General features: G+C 41.2%; 1 pseudogene; it reads right to left on the bottom strand.

The window, feature by feature from the left end:
* Positions 1-940: 940 nt before the first annotated feature.
* Positions 941-4,638, bottom strand: LOC137769708 (vacuolar protein sorting-associated protein VTA1 homolog pseudogene; annotated as a pseudogene).
* Between the last annotated feature and the right edge of the window lie 13,153 nt (positions 4,639-17,791).

The following is a 17,791-nucleotide window of genomic DNA, read 5'->3' as shown; positions in this document are numbered from 1 at the left end:
ATATATATAAAAGAATCCTTGTTTTTATTTTTACGTTGCACAAATGCAGGTGACACAGTAAGCCCGTAATTCCCATCCTTACATGTAAATTAACAGCTAAAAATCTAAACTCATAATCATCTACACGATTCATAGTCATGCTCTGTGGAATCCACATGGCATAAGAGAAGGACCTAACATAAAAGGCCAAGGTTCCAGGTATTACTATAAATGTCCTCTGGTACATGCAGTCAAACCGCCTACGAAGTAATTCACTTCAAGCTTCAGTGGATAAAAGAAGCAGCTGAGAAACAACACCATTCTTAAGTCTAAACGTGATTCCACCCCTTTGTCTTGTTAAATTTCCTTCCATGAAAGTTTAAACTTTTAATACAATTATATTTTACATGAATATAAATCGAAGTTTGACATAATCTATGTCATATTCACCCTGTAATATGAATAGTCCAACGGCTGGTAAGCTAGAATAGTCCAACAATCTTTATTACAAATTAAATTTAGGATTTTATAGCAAAGTAATAATATGTTCATCCAAACATTATAAATTTGAAAAACTTCTCTTAATGTACGCAAATTAAGGTGCAAAGCTTATTCCCAACATATAATTTGTATGTGCTCTCATTTTTTGAAGTAGGGTGCAGCGGGCGGTTTTAAGACCCAGCTTACAGCAGCCCTACATCCCCAGAGATTATTGGGTCCCCTAATGTCAGTGGAAACTGATCGAAGTTGCATCAACAGAGTCTGCACGCAGATTTCATTGTCGGAGTCAGCAGAAATGACGTCTTCCTTAGAACTGTGCTCCGACCGGCTGAAGATTGAGTAACCGATCGTTGGCTCCGCAGGCCAAAGTTACACGGCTCTGCTGTACAAAGGCTTCACTCTCTGCCTGCAGACAGTAACTTGAGGGCCTCTGAAGGCTCTGCACAGCAGGGCTGAACGTTCACATTGCTGTACACCGCCAGCCAGCACGCCTGCAGTGCCTCTGAGCTCGAGCCACGTCCTCTGGTGTTAGAACAGCATCCCCCCTGTGGAAACTGTGGATAAATGGCCAGAAGAACCCGTGGCCTAGGTAGGACAGTACCCGATTCACCCGTGCTGTCAGGCACTGCTGCCGCTGTATCCGCCAGGGCGTGTGCACAGAGAGGGCTCCGTTCCAGAACAGCTGCCTGGGGGCGTGTTCTCTGAGTCCTCAGTTGAAGATGAAGATGATTCTGATTCAAATGGGTCAAGTGGGTAGAGGGCTGCTCCACCTTCTTGATTTTCTTCAACATCAGTATCTTTCCAATTCTAACAGGTCTTCCTTGAGTCGTCTCCCCATGCTTTAAAAAAGTATGGATATATGTCACCCCACCTTGTATATTTTCTATGTTTCACATTGTCATCAGTGAGTTCTCCAAAGACTGTCATGACAGCTATTAAGGATTTGCAGGATAGATGGACTTGATCTTGTGAAAACAACCGGCGCTATCTTCATTGTCTGCACACAAAAACATTCCAGAGCATAATTCTCCAAATGGACAGAACCAGCTATTTCTTGAGTAACAATTTTATTACCACCCAGCTGTTTCTTAAGAGCTTTGAACTGATCCATTCGTTTTGATAAAAATTCACATTTAGGAGTTTTACTAACAATCTTCATTCCAATGTGCATAACATGTAAATGGCAGTAGTCAGCCCCCCCAGCATCCTGTCTGTCATGCACCCGAGGCACCCTCAGATGACACTGCCTGCCTTACACTGTGGGGGGATGGGGCTCATCACTCCAGGAGCCACTGCTTTCTGCTCCACAGTTGAACAATTTTAAAATAATAAAAAGCATACAAAATATGCTCTCAGACCACAGTGGAATTAAACTAGAAATAAATAACCAAGATACCTGGAAAATCCTCAAATACTTGGGGATTGTACTGGGTTGAGCAGTGCACCACCCACCCCCCAAATTCACGTCTACCTGGAACCTGTGAAATTGACCATATTATTAATTATTCTGTTAGTTATATTGATAGAATATAAAAATGGAATAGAATAGAATAGAACATAATATTTTAAACTGGGTGATAATGAAATTGGTATAAGAAAATTTGTGGGATGTAGCTACTGCTGTGCTAGAAAGTAAATTTATAGTCTGAAAGTTTATTTTAGGAAAAACAACAGAACTCAATGATTTAACTATACAATTGAAGAATTTTATAGAAAAAGAGAACAAACTAAACTTTAAAAAAAACAGCAAAAGAAAGAAGATTTTTTAAATCAGAGCAAATAGTACGAAATGGAAAAGAAAACACACACAAGAGAGTAGCTACAAAATCAGAAACTGTTACTCTGAAAAGACTAAGCAGCACCAACAAAAAAGTAAAGCCCCAGAAACACAGAATGAGAGAAAAAGAAAGAAGGACAAAATTACCTCTACCAGGAAGGAAAAACAACAAATGCCTAAAACACTGTTACAGACAATTTATGGTTTAATAAATTTGAATATTTAGATGAAATGGATAAATTCCTAAAATAACACAGCTGATTAAAACGGACACTTTTCAATGTTTTTGGGTCCATGTGACTCTGTAAATCCCACCCTACATTTTTGGCCTCATAGTAGCTATAGTTTGCTCCATTACTAGTAATAGAATAGTTCTTACCTTACACAGTGTACCTGTAAGTCAGACAATAACAAGGGAGTGAGTGCACACTGTGTCTTATTATTGAGTTTCATCATCCCAGGTGACTGCTTTTATATGTCACTCATTCTCTATTCAACAAATGCTTACTGGGTCTCTGCTGAGTCAGGCCCTGGGGCAGAATCATGAATAAAGCAGACATAATCTTTCTCATTTTTATCATGGAGTTTGAAGTGAGCAATACTGTATTTTTAAAAGTTATATATTTGCTCTGCCTATATATTTATGCTAAACAAATTATAACTCTTAGGACTAAAAACACATGATTAGTTAAATATAGAAAATGTAATTTTGCTGTACACCTGAAACCAACACAACATTGTAAATTAACTGTATCCCAATATAAAATAAAAATTAATTGGGATATTGGGATTGACATATACACACTAATATGTGTAAAATAGACAAGTAATAAGAACCTGTTGTGTAAAAAATAAATAAATAAAATTCAAAAAAATTAAATTAAGAAAAAAGAAGATCTGTGAAAGTTGATGACATGTTTGCAACATGCTTAGTCAGTCTCACAATATGAAACATCCCGTAGATGAAGTCAAATACCTTAATTTCATAAAACATACCCAATCCCACATGAAGGTGACTTAGGAGCAGTCAGGTAGCGCATTGCACTTGAAAGAGAAACGCCCTCATGCTGTTTAAGATTCAGCCATGGGGGTAATGGTAAGTGGCTGTTAAAATGCAATGGATAAAATTGTCTTATCAAGAGAACCTAAGAATTTCTTAATCATACTTGATTAATGAGTTCAATATTGGCGTTCTGTTAAACCTCTGCAATTTGCCTGGGAGAGATTACAGACACACTGCCTTTTTTCATTCTGCAGCCTAGTTCATTCACACGGATAAATACGAGGGAGACTTATTTCTGTAACTTTAGAGCAGGATAAAAATAGTTAGGTTTAGACTGTTTTTGAACACTCTCTGCACGCTGACAGCGGTTTTGATAATGGCGACCCAACAGCAGAACGTCCACAAGAACACTGGTCACATAAATCTGGGCTGAAATGTACACAAGAGCGTGTTTCAGACAAAGTGAGCACTAGTTCTTAACCAAGGCCCTCACCCTCCTTCTACTTCTCTGCTCACTAAGCTGTGGTTTGACATCTGATGTATTTTAAAGAGTTGCTTTTAATAACTCGGATAATAAATTCCAGAACTTATTTTTAAAAAATAAACTTTCTCTACATCTGTGTCTCTATTTCTGCTTTGCAAATCAATTCATCTGCACCATTTTTCTAGATTCCGCATATATGCATTAATATACGATATTTGTTTTTCTCTTTCTGACTTACTTCACTCTGTGTGACAGACTCTAGGTCCATCCACGGCTCTTTGGTGACCTAAATGGGAAGGAAATCCTAAAAAGAGGGAATGTATGTATATGTATAGCTGATTCATTTTGCTGTACAGTAGAAAGTAACAAACACCACATTGTAAAGCAACTATACTCCAACAAAATCAATTTAAAAAAAAGAAAAAAAGAAACTTTCTAGTTTGAACAATTTTAGTTTACAGAAAGAATGGGAGGTGCATACAGGAAGTCCCCATGGACCCCCTCCTGCAGTCCTGTGACTGGTGCTTAGACCTCAACGGCCAGCTGTCTCCGGGGATGGTGACAGCACTGGTCTCAGGGCGGTCTGTGGGTTACGTGCCGTAATAAATTCTCAAATACTCTCTGTGCCTGTCTACAGCTGTTTATGTGTTCGGTCAGCTCAGCCAAGTTCCTTGGCGTCCCTCGCTTAAGGATGTAGGGTTGGGATGTTCATGGTCCCCATTAGAAGTTATTGTCATGCACTCAGACTCCCAGGTACCAGCAAGGCCCCTGTGGGAAGTTCCGGGGTGGGTTCAGGTGTCAGTGTGTCCTGTAATCACTGGATGTGATCACCGGATCGGCCATCTGTGACACTGGTGAGCCACTGAACAACAGACTCTCCAGGTTTGCTTCCATCCCACGTTTTCTTGGTCTCATCTTCAAATCTGAAACAAGGGTCTCAATATTTTATTCTATTCTATTCTATTCTATTCTATTCTATTCTATTCTATTCTATTCTATTCTATTTGAAACATTTGACAAATCAACAAACTGAATTCCAGAACATCAACATCAAAGACCCAAGTCTTCTCAGGCCATTGCTAATTTCACTTTCCGTGCTTAAAGATCAAGCTTTCAAATTATTCAGCTTTATTATAAATACTTTCTACCACATTTTGCCTCAGAGTAGAGCAGGAACATCAAGGAAAAGAGATTAGATTAAAATCTGAGTCTTATTTAAACATGTTTCCTAACGGAAACAGATAGGAGCTATTGAACCCTGTATCTCTCACTATCTGCTTATTTGTTCAACAGGAACAGTATATTTAGCAGTGATGCCAGAAATGGAAAAGGCATGTTCTCAGGTAAAAATCAAAGCAAAGACAGGATGCCTACACTTGCTAAAACCCTTATTAAGTCACATTGAGGATGACTTAATTTTCTGATGAATCATAGAGATATCAACACCAGTTGTGTGTGTGTGTGTGTGTGTGTGTGTATTTATGTATCTACTTTTCTATGTATTTTTAACCAATGCATTATATCTCTCATTTTTAATGTAAAATAATGGTATTATGTTTCAAAAGTCATATAGAAAAAAACAATGATTAAATTTTCATAAATAAGAGATGGCTGGTTTATTTCATTTTCTCTTCTTACAACTTCTAATGCCTAGTAATCAAAACACCTTTTCAATCAGAAATGTGCTGATTTATCAAATAAAAATAGTGCCAAGCACAGCCCTCTTAGAAGACTAGGTATTCTTTTAGAGCAAATAATAGAACATTTATATGAGTATATGTTTACACACACATTCTATTCATTGAAGCAATTGATCCAACAAAACCAAAGTTTGTCATTTTAGTAATTCCTGGAAAGGGGGAGGTATCTGCTGGTAGTATTTGAAATTCTTCTGTAAAAATGATTTGTCCTTTCTCCCTCATTTATTTATTTATAAAAGGTATCACTTTTAAATACCCATTTTTAAAATTTATTTGTATATAGAAATACAATTTATTTTTGAAAAATTATGTTTATATCCAATGTTTGAGTAAGTTCACTTATTAATTCTAGTAGTGTATTTATAGATTATAGACTATTTTGAGTTTTATGTGCACATGATTATGCCATGTGCAAAAATGACAATTTTATTTCCTCTATTCCAGCACCTTCCAGACTCGAGAAGTGGGATAAAATAAATTTCTGTTTTTTAAGGCACCCACTCGGTGGTATTTCATTGCAGAAGCCCTAGGAGGTTAGTACACCTCCCAACCTCTTTATCCTCTTCTTCTGGGATTCTAATTACCATTTGTTAGACTACCTGATATTGGTCCACAGGTCCCAGGCTCTGTTCATTTTTTTAAAATCTCTTCTTTCTCTTTCTTCAGATTGGTCCATTTCAGTTATCTCTAGTCAAGCTCACTCTTTCTTCTGTCACCTCCATTCTGCTAGTGAGATCATTCGGTAATTGTTTTTTCAGATTGTATTTTCAGTTCTAAAATTTCTGTCTGATACATATTTTAAAAGTTACTTCTGCTTATCAACTAATAATTCCTATATTTCCATTCATTTCAAGTGTTTTATTTTTTCTTTTAATTCAAAGAGCACAGTTATAACAGCTGGTTTGCCATCTTCCCTAATTCCAACATCTGAGTCATCTCAGGGTTGGCTTCTTTTAATTGTGTTTTCTCTTGAGACTGGGTCACATTTCTTGTTCTTTGTATATTCAGTAAATTTTGACTGGATGCTGGACATTGTCTCTTGTCACATTTTTTGGCATAGTCTCTTGGTTATACCTTAATCTTCTGGAGACTCTTGTGGGTTTTGTTCTAGCAGGTTGACCACCTGGTTAAATTCAGACTGTAAGTTCTTTCTCACCCATCATGAGCACTTTTTCAAATCAAATTTAATTCTCTAAACCTTTGCTATGCTGAACTGGGTCCGCCCCATACAAACATGCTTCGGAGGTCAGGCTGAGACTGGCATGGACCACACAGAGAATAAACGGCCCCTTTCACAAGTGTCTCCTCTCCTGGATTCCTATCCACAGCGCCACAGGCTCCATTTGTGGGTCCTCCACCAGGAAACCAGGGGCTTCCATTGGAGTTTTAGCGGCCGTGCAGCTTCAATTTTGAGTTTCTGTTGACATGTCTGTAAGTTTTACTGATCTTTTATTCTACAGGTTCAATCTTCTCTTAAGCTCTCTGCTAATTTCAGATACTGTACTTTTTTAGCTCTAGAGTTTCCGTTTGACTCTTTATCACTGTTTCCATTTCTCTACTCAGGTCCCTTCTGTTTACTCAACCTGTACATCTCTACTTTAAATCTATGAGTATGTTTGTAGTAGCTCTTTTAAAGTTTCTTTCCGTCAATCTAACATATGTGTCACTTGGGGGTATGTTTCTATTTACTTTTTTCTATCCTCTTTATAGACCACATTTTCTTGATTCTGTGCCTAACTAGTGATTTTTTAAAACTGTTTATCCATTTGATTCGATTAAGGACATGGTGAATGTTGGTTGTTAAAAGCCTGGGTCATTTTTTCTTCTTTTAAGAGTATTGAGTTCTTCAAAGCCACCACTGATGCACATGTGACATGAGGCACTCACTTTGGGTCGTGAGGTCAGAAGTTACGGATTTCTGAGTCCTGCACCCCCACTTTCTTTACTTCTCTCGGCCCCTGCCCTCCACAAAGCTGAAGCCAAAGCAAAGGCTTGAAAGCCAAGAAAGCAGTGTGGAAAGACATCACAGCCACAGAGAAAAGATTCACTGGTGGACTTCCCTGGTGGCGCAGTGGTTAAGAATCCGCCTGCCAGTGCAGGGGACACGGGTCCGAGCCCTGGTCCGGGAAGACTCCACATGCCATGGAGCAACTAAGCCCGTGCGCCACAACTACTGAGCCTGCGCTCTAGAGCCCGCAAGCCACAACTACTGAGCCTGCATGCCACAACTATTAAAGCCCGCCTGCCTAGAGCCTGTGCTCCACAACAAGAGAAGCCACCGCAATGAGAAGCCCCTGCACTACAATGAAGAGTAGCCCCCGCTCGCCGCAACTAGAGAAAGCCCGCGCACAGCAACAAAGACCCAACGCAGCTAAAAATAAATAAATAAATTAAAAAAAAAAAAAAAAAGATTCACTTGTCACGCACCTTCCAGTAGCCCAAGACACTATAGCCCTGAAAGTGGTCCAAATGCTCTTGGAAGAGGCCCCCAAGGACAAGCTTGGAGAAACGAGCTTGACCACAATGCCTTCCTCAAGGTCACCCTTGACTGTAGAGGTCACAGCCAACAGGCAGGACAAGCAGGATGTGGGAAGGTCTACGGCATTTGTGCGGCCAAGGTCAACAGCCGAGCAGGCCTGACGAGGAGAAGAAGCCGTGTGTGCGACGGGCTCCTGACGACAACGCTTTCATGCTGCCAACAAAAGTCGGATCATCTAAACAGAGCTGGGCTGGCTAGTTCTAAATATAAATTTCTTCACCATTAAAAAAAAGTGTTGAGTTACGTTTTAGCAAGTAGTTGATTAACCGGTTGATGAGTCTGAGGCTGTTGTGGCTCATGTGGGGCTATACTGGAGCCGGTCTACACTAGCTCTCCATCAGATGAGGCATTTCTAGGTCCTGCACTGCATCCCGAGGGCGTCAGTGAGGTCCACCCCTCCTACTATGTGCACCCATCTTTATCAAAATCCCAGAAAAAAGTTTTCAGATTTGGCTACACTACCTTCCAGGTGAGGTAATTTTTATAATTTTATGTATAGTGACTTCTGAAGATATCATTTATAGTTTTCCATCATTTACAATATTTGGGAAGTGAAACTAGATACTGTACAGAGTGTGATCTCAAGAAAAAGGCTTATTTCTAATCATGGCGTATTAACTATGTTTCATCTACTACCTACTCCGCCAACCTGACTCCATCCACATTATCTTGCAGGAAATCTCATCATAGAATTTCATCTGTAAATAGTATAGTATGTATTGCTAAAATACAAGGTCTATTTAAAAAATTAACCAAAATATCATCATACCTTAAAAATTAGCAATCGTTATTTTCAAATATTCTGTCAGTGTTCAAATTTTCAGGCCTCGTGTCACTTTTTAAAATAGTGGTTAAATTAGGATCTGAACAAGATTCACTTACTGTGATCAGCTGATACATCTCTTAAATCTCTTTTATTTCTATAGGCCCCATATCCACCTTTTTCATTTTTTCACCTGGTTGAAGAAACTGGATTGTTTGTCTTTGAGCATTTTTCACAGCCTGACTTTTGGTGATTGTTTACTCTGGTAGCCTTAACAGACTCCCTGGCCTCTTTCCTTCCTGTAAATTGACAGTTGAATATAGAGGCTTGATAAGGTCCTGTTTTGATTCTCTTTACTTTGGGAAAGTTTGCATTATACAAGGTGGATTATTTTTATCCAAAGGAGGCACAAAGTGTCGAGCTACCACTTTTTGTGATGTAAGCAGCCACTGATGGTTAATGTCTAGATTAATTCATTCATTAGTATTTACAAAACAATCATATTTTCCCAATCCTTCTTCATGCATTAGCTAACATACTTCCACAAAAGTAAATCTCCCTGGTCTGTGATGGGTTGACTTATTACAGGAAAGGAAAGATAAATGCCAAGTTCTTTATGTTTTTGTTTTATCATTTTTCAAAATAATGATTTAGTTCATTAGCATCCTCACTGGGCACCAATGCATGGGTCAGGTTGACCTCTGTGATCTTTTGATGCCATCCTAGCTGTCTGGGACAGCTTCTTTGCTACGTACAAGGTCCAATGGTCCAGGCTTATCTTATATGTTTCTTATCCAGGTCTAAATACAGCATTTCTTCAAGAAGCCTGACTCCTTCTGGTGGGAAATAATATATCAGGACCTGAATTTGGACACTAGAGGTGCTCATTACCACTGGTCATTATTTTTAGGCCATTTTAGTGGACAAAATTAGGGGCTCTTTTTTTGAAATATAAAATACATCATGAGTTCATTCTGAGGTAGCCAATTACATTCATAATTCTGGGTTTGTACTAAACCTTTTATATCTTACATCTGTGCTTTCTTTATCCTGTTCCAAGAAACTTGGTTCTAAATAATTCTGTAAATGACAGGATGAAATAATATATAATTACTAATTTTCCTTATCCCACAATACCACACTCAAAATTCTTAGAATAAAAATGTTAACATGCCTATCCTACAATATGATTACAACAAAGAAGTATTAGCTTTTTATGGTTTTTATCCTTAATATATACTTTACAAAGAATGTACAATATCCTGTGTTTCAGAGTCATTTTAATGTTTTTCTCTGTGTGGTTATTTCACCAACTGTATACACATTAAAATTAATTTTTTTCTTTGTGTTTGGATTTTTCAAAACTGAACTTTAAAATTTATTTGCATTCCATGCTTATATACACAATTTTTACGACTCCAGAGTCAAATGTACAAGCAAAGTTATAGTCAAAGAAGCCTGGCTCCTGTTTTAAGATCAAAAATATCATGTATCCAATACCCTATTACCACCTCTCCTATAGTTCAACACTTTTAAAGTTCTCTAGTTTATTATAAAGAGAGATATATGTATTTGTATCCTTTTTTAAAGAAAAAGTGGTATATCATACCCTGTTTTCCATAATGACATTTGACCTCAATGCAAAAAAGCTATGCAATATGCAATCATAATTCAAAGCATGTTATTTAGCTCCCATTTGTAGAAAACTACCTATGTGGAAGTGGAAGAAACTATTATTGAATGATTATTGAATTATTCAATGATGTTATTATATCATTGGCACATATATGTGCCAGATATTTTATACTCTTCATCTCATCTACTCCTCAAGATGATATCATCAAAGGAATGGTTGTCTCCAATATAAAGATGACACAACTGATCCTCAGCGGTAACGTCCTGAACACTGGACACCTAAGAAGCCACCTGTTAATACATAACCCAGATGTGTCTCACCCAACCCGGGCCCTTCTCGCTGTGCTACAGGGTGCATGGTGCCCGGGGTCTACATTCAACTTCTCAAGTTGCCAGTTTACAGTGAAAGACCCCTGGACATTCTTTCTAGCTCCGAGTTGGCCATTTGCTGCTATAATTATTAAAATAAAATTTTAACAATTTTCATTTTTTAACTAAAGGCGTTCCATTTTTGACCATTTAAAGGAATGACTCAACGTTAGACAGTTCTGCTCACTTGGCCAATTTCCGAGAAAGAAAATAAAAAGTTTGAAATAAATGTGTGTCTGTCCTGTGTGAAATGTTCAGGTGATGATCCCAGGATATGTTTCCAGGTGAAATTCTCACCAATGTGCCGTGTTCATCAAAGGGTTTCATCTTCCTATAGGCATCACATTTGAACACAAGCTGAGTAACCAGACTCCGGCAGTTTGAGCAAGGGTTTTGAAAACATTGACAGGAACATTCTGTACAAACTCACTCCCAGTAAAGGAACCCTAGCGTTAGTAACAGACCCTGAAGATTAGTGAATGGCTCCTCATCAAAGAAATCACACTGAGTGACCAGCCATAGATGTTTACTTTGTGTTGCCATAAACATCTTCATATGTTTTACAGATTCTTTATAAAAAAAAAAAAAACAAGGAAAACATTAAAAGTAGAACTAAGAAGATTTCTGTGACTTCTGTGCTGAGGAATTGCTGTTGAGCAGATTCACAAAGCAAAACACAGTAGCTTAGCTCAGGGCTGGGTGAGTAACCGCTGCTTGAGAAACAGAGCAGGGATGGCCATCCTCAGCTGTCTTATGGCCATTGGTTGACCTTTTGTCTTCCAATCACAAATCTTCATATGAAACCTTAATTTCCTATTGATTTATGCTCTTTCAAATCTGGGGGCGATTTCCTAGATTGTAAACTCTTAAAGAGCTTTATCACCTCGGGAAACACGAGAGATGTAGCAGGATGGCCATCCCCTTGATATTCTCAACATAGTGTAGATTCTTTACATTCATGCAAAAGATCTCCCAAGTAAGATATTTTTCAAAAGATAATATTTTAAATGCTAAAATTAAGGACTTGAATTGGTTCCATTCGGGGCTGGGCTAGTGCCAGGTGGTGAAACTGGGATGAAAAAGGCACAGTTTCTGCTCTTCAGAAGCTCATAGGTTAAGTGAAAGGCAGGGAATGATGGCGGCAGGGACCAGGTGCTAAGGAGGAACAAGGCAGGGATGCAGAAGACGTGGGGACCTCATCCTGAGGGCAGGAAGTGCTTCTGAGCGGGAAGACTTTCATTCTTGACACATGCTGAGCTGGGGATCAGTAGAGAATTTGTTTTTCTGAAAACATATATACCGTCCTGCAAAATACTTTGAAACACTAGATGAATTACAACCAAAAATTTTTAAATGCTTAGTTAAGCTCAACGATATTGCACAGGAGATCCCCAGAGGTCAAGAACTAATGCAGAAGAGGTGGAACTGAATTTTTGGCTTCTCTGGGTGCAATTTTCACCCAACCAGAAACCTAAAGCCTTGGGTTTCACTAACTAGTCAGTTGAAAGGAGACAAGCCTTCAGCCAAAGAAAGTGAGGATTTGGAATAAGTCCCCTGGCATATATATAAGTTACATGAAGGACTGAATAGTTCCCCTTCCATGGGGAAAACACACCCTTCGTTTAAGAAGTTGTCACAACAGTACTGCCTGTTGATTTGGGGGTCACATTTATATAAATCTCTGTGAACCAGTACACAACTTTCAAATACAACTTTCTGCAATGATGGAAATATATTTGCCATATGTGATTATTGAGCACTTGACATGTAGCTTGTACAAATGAGAAATTAATTTTATTTTATTAACTTTTAATTAATTTTGATTTAAGTGGCCACGTTTGGCTAGTGGCTACCACATTGGGCAACACAGATGCTATAAACCCCCAGCCAAGAAATTAACTTCAAGTGGCCCCTTGAAGACAGTAATTTTCTCTGGAGGGTCATATACACAATGTAGACCCTTGATTTCCACTAAGATCAGCTGATTAAGAACTTGAGGTCTATAATTACAAAAGACAGGGAAAAAAGCAAAAGTGTGCAGGAAAAAAAATAGCAAAATTAGACACCCAAGGACTGCAGACATTGAAATTATTATATGAAGAATATAAAACAAGTATGTGTAAACTGCTTAAAGAAAAAATGGTAAAATTAAAAATATAAGGAAGAAACTGAGGACAATGCAAAATTAACAGGCAGATTTAGGGAAGAATTAAATAGAACCTCTAAAATGCACACACACATACATATATACACACACATACACATATAAACACATATTTTAAATGAAAAATTCTGTGGGTTATTTTAAATAACATTGTAGACATAGTTCAAAAAAATGCAGTGGGCTAGAAGATACTTCTGTAAATATTACCCAGAAAGGAAACAGAATTATAGATAGAGTTAAAATATGAGAAATAAGTAAAAGGCATGGTAAGCAGGAGGAGAATATCTAACGTACACCTAATGAGAGTCAGAAGAAAATAAAAGTGAAAACAGGAGAGCAAATATATTTAAGGAATAAAGTTTGGAAAATCTGTGTATATTAAGTTCATAGGCAATATCACTACATACCCACCAGTAAGGCTGAAACTAGAGACTGATAGTACCAAGTGTTGAAAATACGTGAGCCACTGAAAGTCTCGAGAACTGCAAGCTGGTCAGTGCCGGTAAAGCTGGACCACCTGCTCCTAAGTACACACCCACGGAGCTACATGCACGTACATGCCAAAGACATGTGCAGGCACGTTCATTGCAGCGCCATTCAGAATCCTAAGTAGAAACAACCCTAGGTTTGGAGAAATAAATTTTAGTCTGTTTATTCAGTAGAATATTATACAGAAATGAAAAATGAACATGCTAAATATAACCTGGGTGAATCTCACTGCACAACAGAGAGAGAGGAAGCCAGACACAAAATACCCCATTTAATCTAAACTTTGTCAGCAGGCAATGCTCCCTGGCCCGCTGGAGGCTCTGGGGACCACCTCATGGGAGAATCCGCGTGGGCAGAGGCTGAGGCGCTGGTCCTCACACTGCCTCCAGTGCAAGCTCACCACACCCCAACCCCAAGGTCTTCACTGGGGTGGGCACCCTCGGCCTCGGCTCTCACCCACCGGCTTGTGTCCTCTGCCTTCTGTCTCAGAGCCCTTATGTTTGGGGTGGGGGGGCGATAAGAGAGAGTCAGTGGCAGGAAATTGTCCTGCTGACCAGTGTGATGGGCATGAGTTCCACAGCCAGCCCTTCTTCTTGCCTCTTTGTCCTGAATGGCCACCATCCCTCCAATTCCTGGTGACTGGTAACAAACACCGGGATGCAGTCAGTGCCAGTCACAGCCTGCGCATGAGGGCAGGTGTGGGGCGAGGACAGGCAGCTCAGCCCCCGAGTCCCTCCCTCCCTTCCAGGGAGACCCCAGGCTGGGGCCCTTCGGAGGAAGAGCCTGGGATTTCCACTGATACCACACAGGAGTTTCCAGGGCCGGGTCCCAGGTCCACAGAAGGGAGAGGATCCTGGGAGCAAGACCATGACTTTAGCGAGGGACCGACCTCCACCCTGTAGCGGGAGGAAGCGGCTCTGCCCAGAGGGGGCTTTCCTCGGGGCTCTGGGAGGGTCGATGCCAACGCTAGAGCCGAGACTCACCCAAGAGCCAGGCCTGGGCTGGTCTCTGGTGCCTCTGGGGCGTTACCCCTCTGGGAGCATCTGTTCCACCCAGAAAGGACTTCCTGCATCCTGCCGAGCTGCTGCCTTTCTGGGACCAGCAGGGGCTCTGCCCTCCTTCCAGCTTGTGGTAAGGCGCTCCCACCAGCCAAGAATTCCTAGGAGATTGACAATGGAGACCCTGCTTCTGTGAGTCTGGCCGGCGCAGGCCCTTCCCCAGGGCCTGGCCAGCTCTGGGTGAACTGATTGAAAGTCCAGGGACCACAAGCCACACGAGGACACTCCGTGCCCCCTCCACACCCAAGCTTCGCCCTGGAAACTCTCTGCTGTGTTAACACAGCAGGATGTAAATAAAGTGTCTCCTTTAGGAAAAGTGCTAGTTGTCAATGAAGTACCAATACTGCTGACTAGGAGAATGCATGGATGTGGGTTATCATACCGCAAAGTACTTCCTTTGTAAAAACATGACATCTGCCTGTCATCAAAGTTCCTAGGGAAATGGTGAAATTGTATTAAAGCTATTTAAAAAAATGAACTGGCTAAAGGTAAGTACCGTGAGCTCAGAAACGTGCAGGTGTGTGTTTGTGAGGGATATGGGAGGACTTACCATGTTCCCCTGATGTCACGGGCCTGACACGGCTCCTTACGTGGAACCACAGAAGAACAACCCGGGACACGCTGATAACCAACCAACAGGGCCGAGGCCGCCGGCTCGGAGATCAGTGGACATTTCTCCAATCAACTGCTATAAATCACGTATGTCATCATTAGTGCAGGAAGTCACTTGACTGTCATGTGGTCCACACACACTCAGACCCCGGAAGGTTCCTGCCCAGGGGAGCTGGTTAGAATTCCAATCGCAGAGCCAGTCCTGGGGAAGCGGGTGGGTTCACCAGCACCCTTTCTTTTTTTTTGTTTTTTTTGATTTTGTTGTTGCTGTTTTCCTAGTTATTTTATTTCTTTATTTTTTATTAATTTTTATTGGAGTGTAGTTGCTTTACAATGTTGTGTTAGCTTCTACTGCACAGCAAAGAGAATCAGCCATACACGTACAGATATCCCCTCCCTTTTGGGTTTCCCTCCCATTTAGGTCAGCACGGTGCATTAAGTAGAGCTCCCTGTGCCATACGGTATGTTCCCCTCAGTTGTCTATTTTATGCACAGTACCCTTTCTTTGCTGGATGCCAGGTTTCTGTTAAACGCATGGTGATGGACATAACCTTAACCCTAACAGTAACTGCAGGTGTGCTCCGTGCCCATTGCCACCTCCCACTGCCCTGACGGCATCCCACCCAAGGGTGCACCTGCGTCTCAACTCTGTCCCGCTTCAGGCCCAGAGGCACAGGGAACTCAAAGGTCCCAGGGAAGCCCTCACTAGTGGGTGACGAGGGCCCGAGGAGGCCTCCCGTCTCTTCTCCGAGCCCCCTGTGGGGCAGCCTCCAACTGGGAAAACACACCTACGTAGCCTCTCCTCCTTCCTTGTCTGACTCTCTCCTTCACTCCTGCCGCCTTTGCCCAAGTTAGACAACCGACTAGCTCAACCCAAGTGTGGGCCAGGCTGTGCTTTCAGAAGACAAGGGCCTCCCAGCCAAGGAGAGTGCAGGATGGAACCCCAGGGGGTCACACGGTGACCTATAGGCAGTGGCCAGGAGAAGTGGTAAATAGGTCTGAGTCGACCAGATGGCCGAGAAGGCTCAGCACTGGGCTTGCAGGCCTGGTTTTATTACAGAGACAAGAAGCCTTTAACTGAAAAGATTGGTCCAGCACCATGGTTCCCAAACTGTGTACCAAGACTCAATAGGCACCCCAGGGAACTCAGGAGGGGTCCCACTGGGTATTTTAAATTGAGTGTTTGTGGAACCTCCAGCTTGAGGTAGTTCACAGCTTCACTGAACCCCTGCATTCCTTCCAATTACGTCGTCTCTGCTGGGTTTGCCCCAGTTGCTGTGATTAAGAGCAAGAACCCTAAGAAAATCAGTGTGGACATGAGGACAGGAGGGTGGCAGTGTCCAGCCTGATTCCAAAGTTTAGGGAGCTGTGCTTCACTCACTGGGACACAGCATATATGACCGTCTTTGGACCTAACTACTTAATAAAAGGAACTGTTGGGTATTTCGTTTGGCCCAGGAGCATCATGAAAAAATTATTGAGACTCTAATGGACCAAGGAACTGGGGGCCTCTGGTCTAGCAGAGAAATCACCTGTTAGTGATTGTTAGAGAAAGGCTCCCAGGAATGAAAAGAAATTATAATGAACTGAGGTTATGCACGGCTGGGCAGGAGCTACTGTGGGAAATTCACAGAAAGTCTAGACAGGGGTGCATTCTTCTATAAGCTTCCACTTCAATAGGGAGAGAAATAAAATTGTAATAACCAGACAGTCTCCATGAATATCCCACACAGCTGTGCAGACTTCCTGGGCAGCCTTCCTCTGAACTTCAGAACCATCCACAGCCTTTTCAAGAGCCTCCACCACGGGTGAGGGAGGGGCCAAAGCCTGTTTCCCCTTCGAGTCTTAGAAAGTGAAGTCGCCCTAAGAAAGTCACAGTCAGGTCACCTGCATCAGAGGCAGAATGTCCTGCTCGACTCAGAGGAAACCCTAAGTCTAATTTTTTTCATTCACTGAGCTCATATTGACTAGAGAAGAACTCTCCAAAATTAAAATTAATAGGTAGATATAACCCTATTTTCCAGACTGCATCTGTTTGTTTCCTCTTTACTGTGTATCCACAGCCAGACATATTCTGCCTTTGTGTAGAAGGAGCATTATGCTCTAGGGTCTTTTAATTGAACCAAATCTATTTTTTTGAGTCAGTTTTGCTGTGATAAGGATGAGGTCCTGAAACTCTTCAGCTGGTGAGAGGGGAGTTGTTTTTGGTCCCTTGATGTGCTCTGGACTGAAGAAGGTAGAGGCTACCTTTTATTTGTCCAGCTGGCAGAAGATTAAGAAAGAGTAAACTGAACGGAAAGCAAGACAGCAACTTATCACCCGTGGGAATTCCCTCCTGAGCCCGCATCCTGCTTTTGGAGGCACAGCCGGGCTGGGGAGGTTGAGGCAAGCCCCCACCGGTGCCAACAGCTGGGAACGCGATTGCACTCACTGCCTGCAGCTTCTGATTTCAGCACGCTGTGAAATATGCTACGACCCATCCAAAAAGTGCTTTTCCCTCCAGCTGCACATATGTGAAGATATAAACTCTTCTTTGCTTCTCCCATTTTTATTAACACAAAGCAATGTGGAAACCAGATTACTGACAGTCAACTCCATTAAGGAGCAAAGAACCTAAAATGAAAGTGTATCGCAAGTTCCCAGGCCCAGCTGCCTTACATTATTGCCAGGATCAGAACCCTCTTTCCTGAAAACCAGGTTCCTTCCTGTCGGGGGTGA

Source organism: Eschrichtius robustus, chromosome 9 (genome assembly GCF_028021215.1).
Source record: "Eschrichtius robustus isolate mEscRob2 chromosome 9, mEscRob2.pri, whole genome shotgun sequence".
Lineage (NCBI taxonomy): Eukaryota > Metazoa > Chordata > Mammalia > Artiodactyla > Eschrichtiidae > Eschrichtius > Eschrichtius robustus.
The sequence above is the reverse complement of the archived record's forward strand: the minus strand, read 5'-3'. Positions and strand labels throughout refer to the sequence as shown.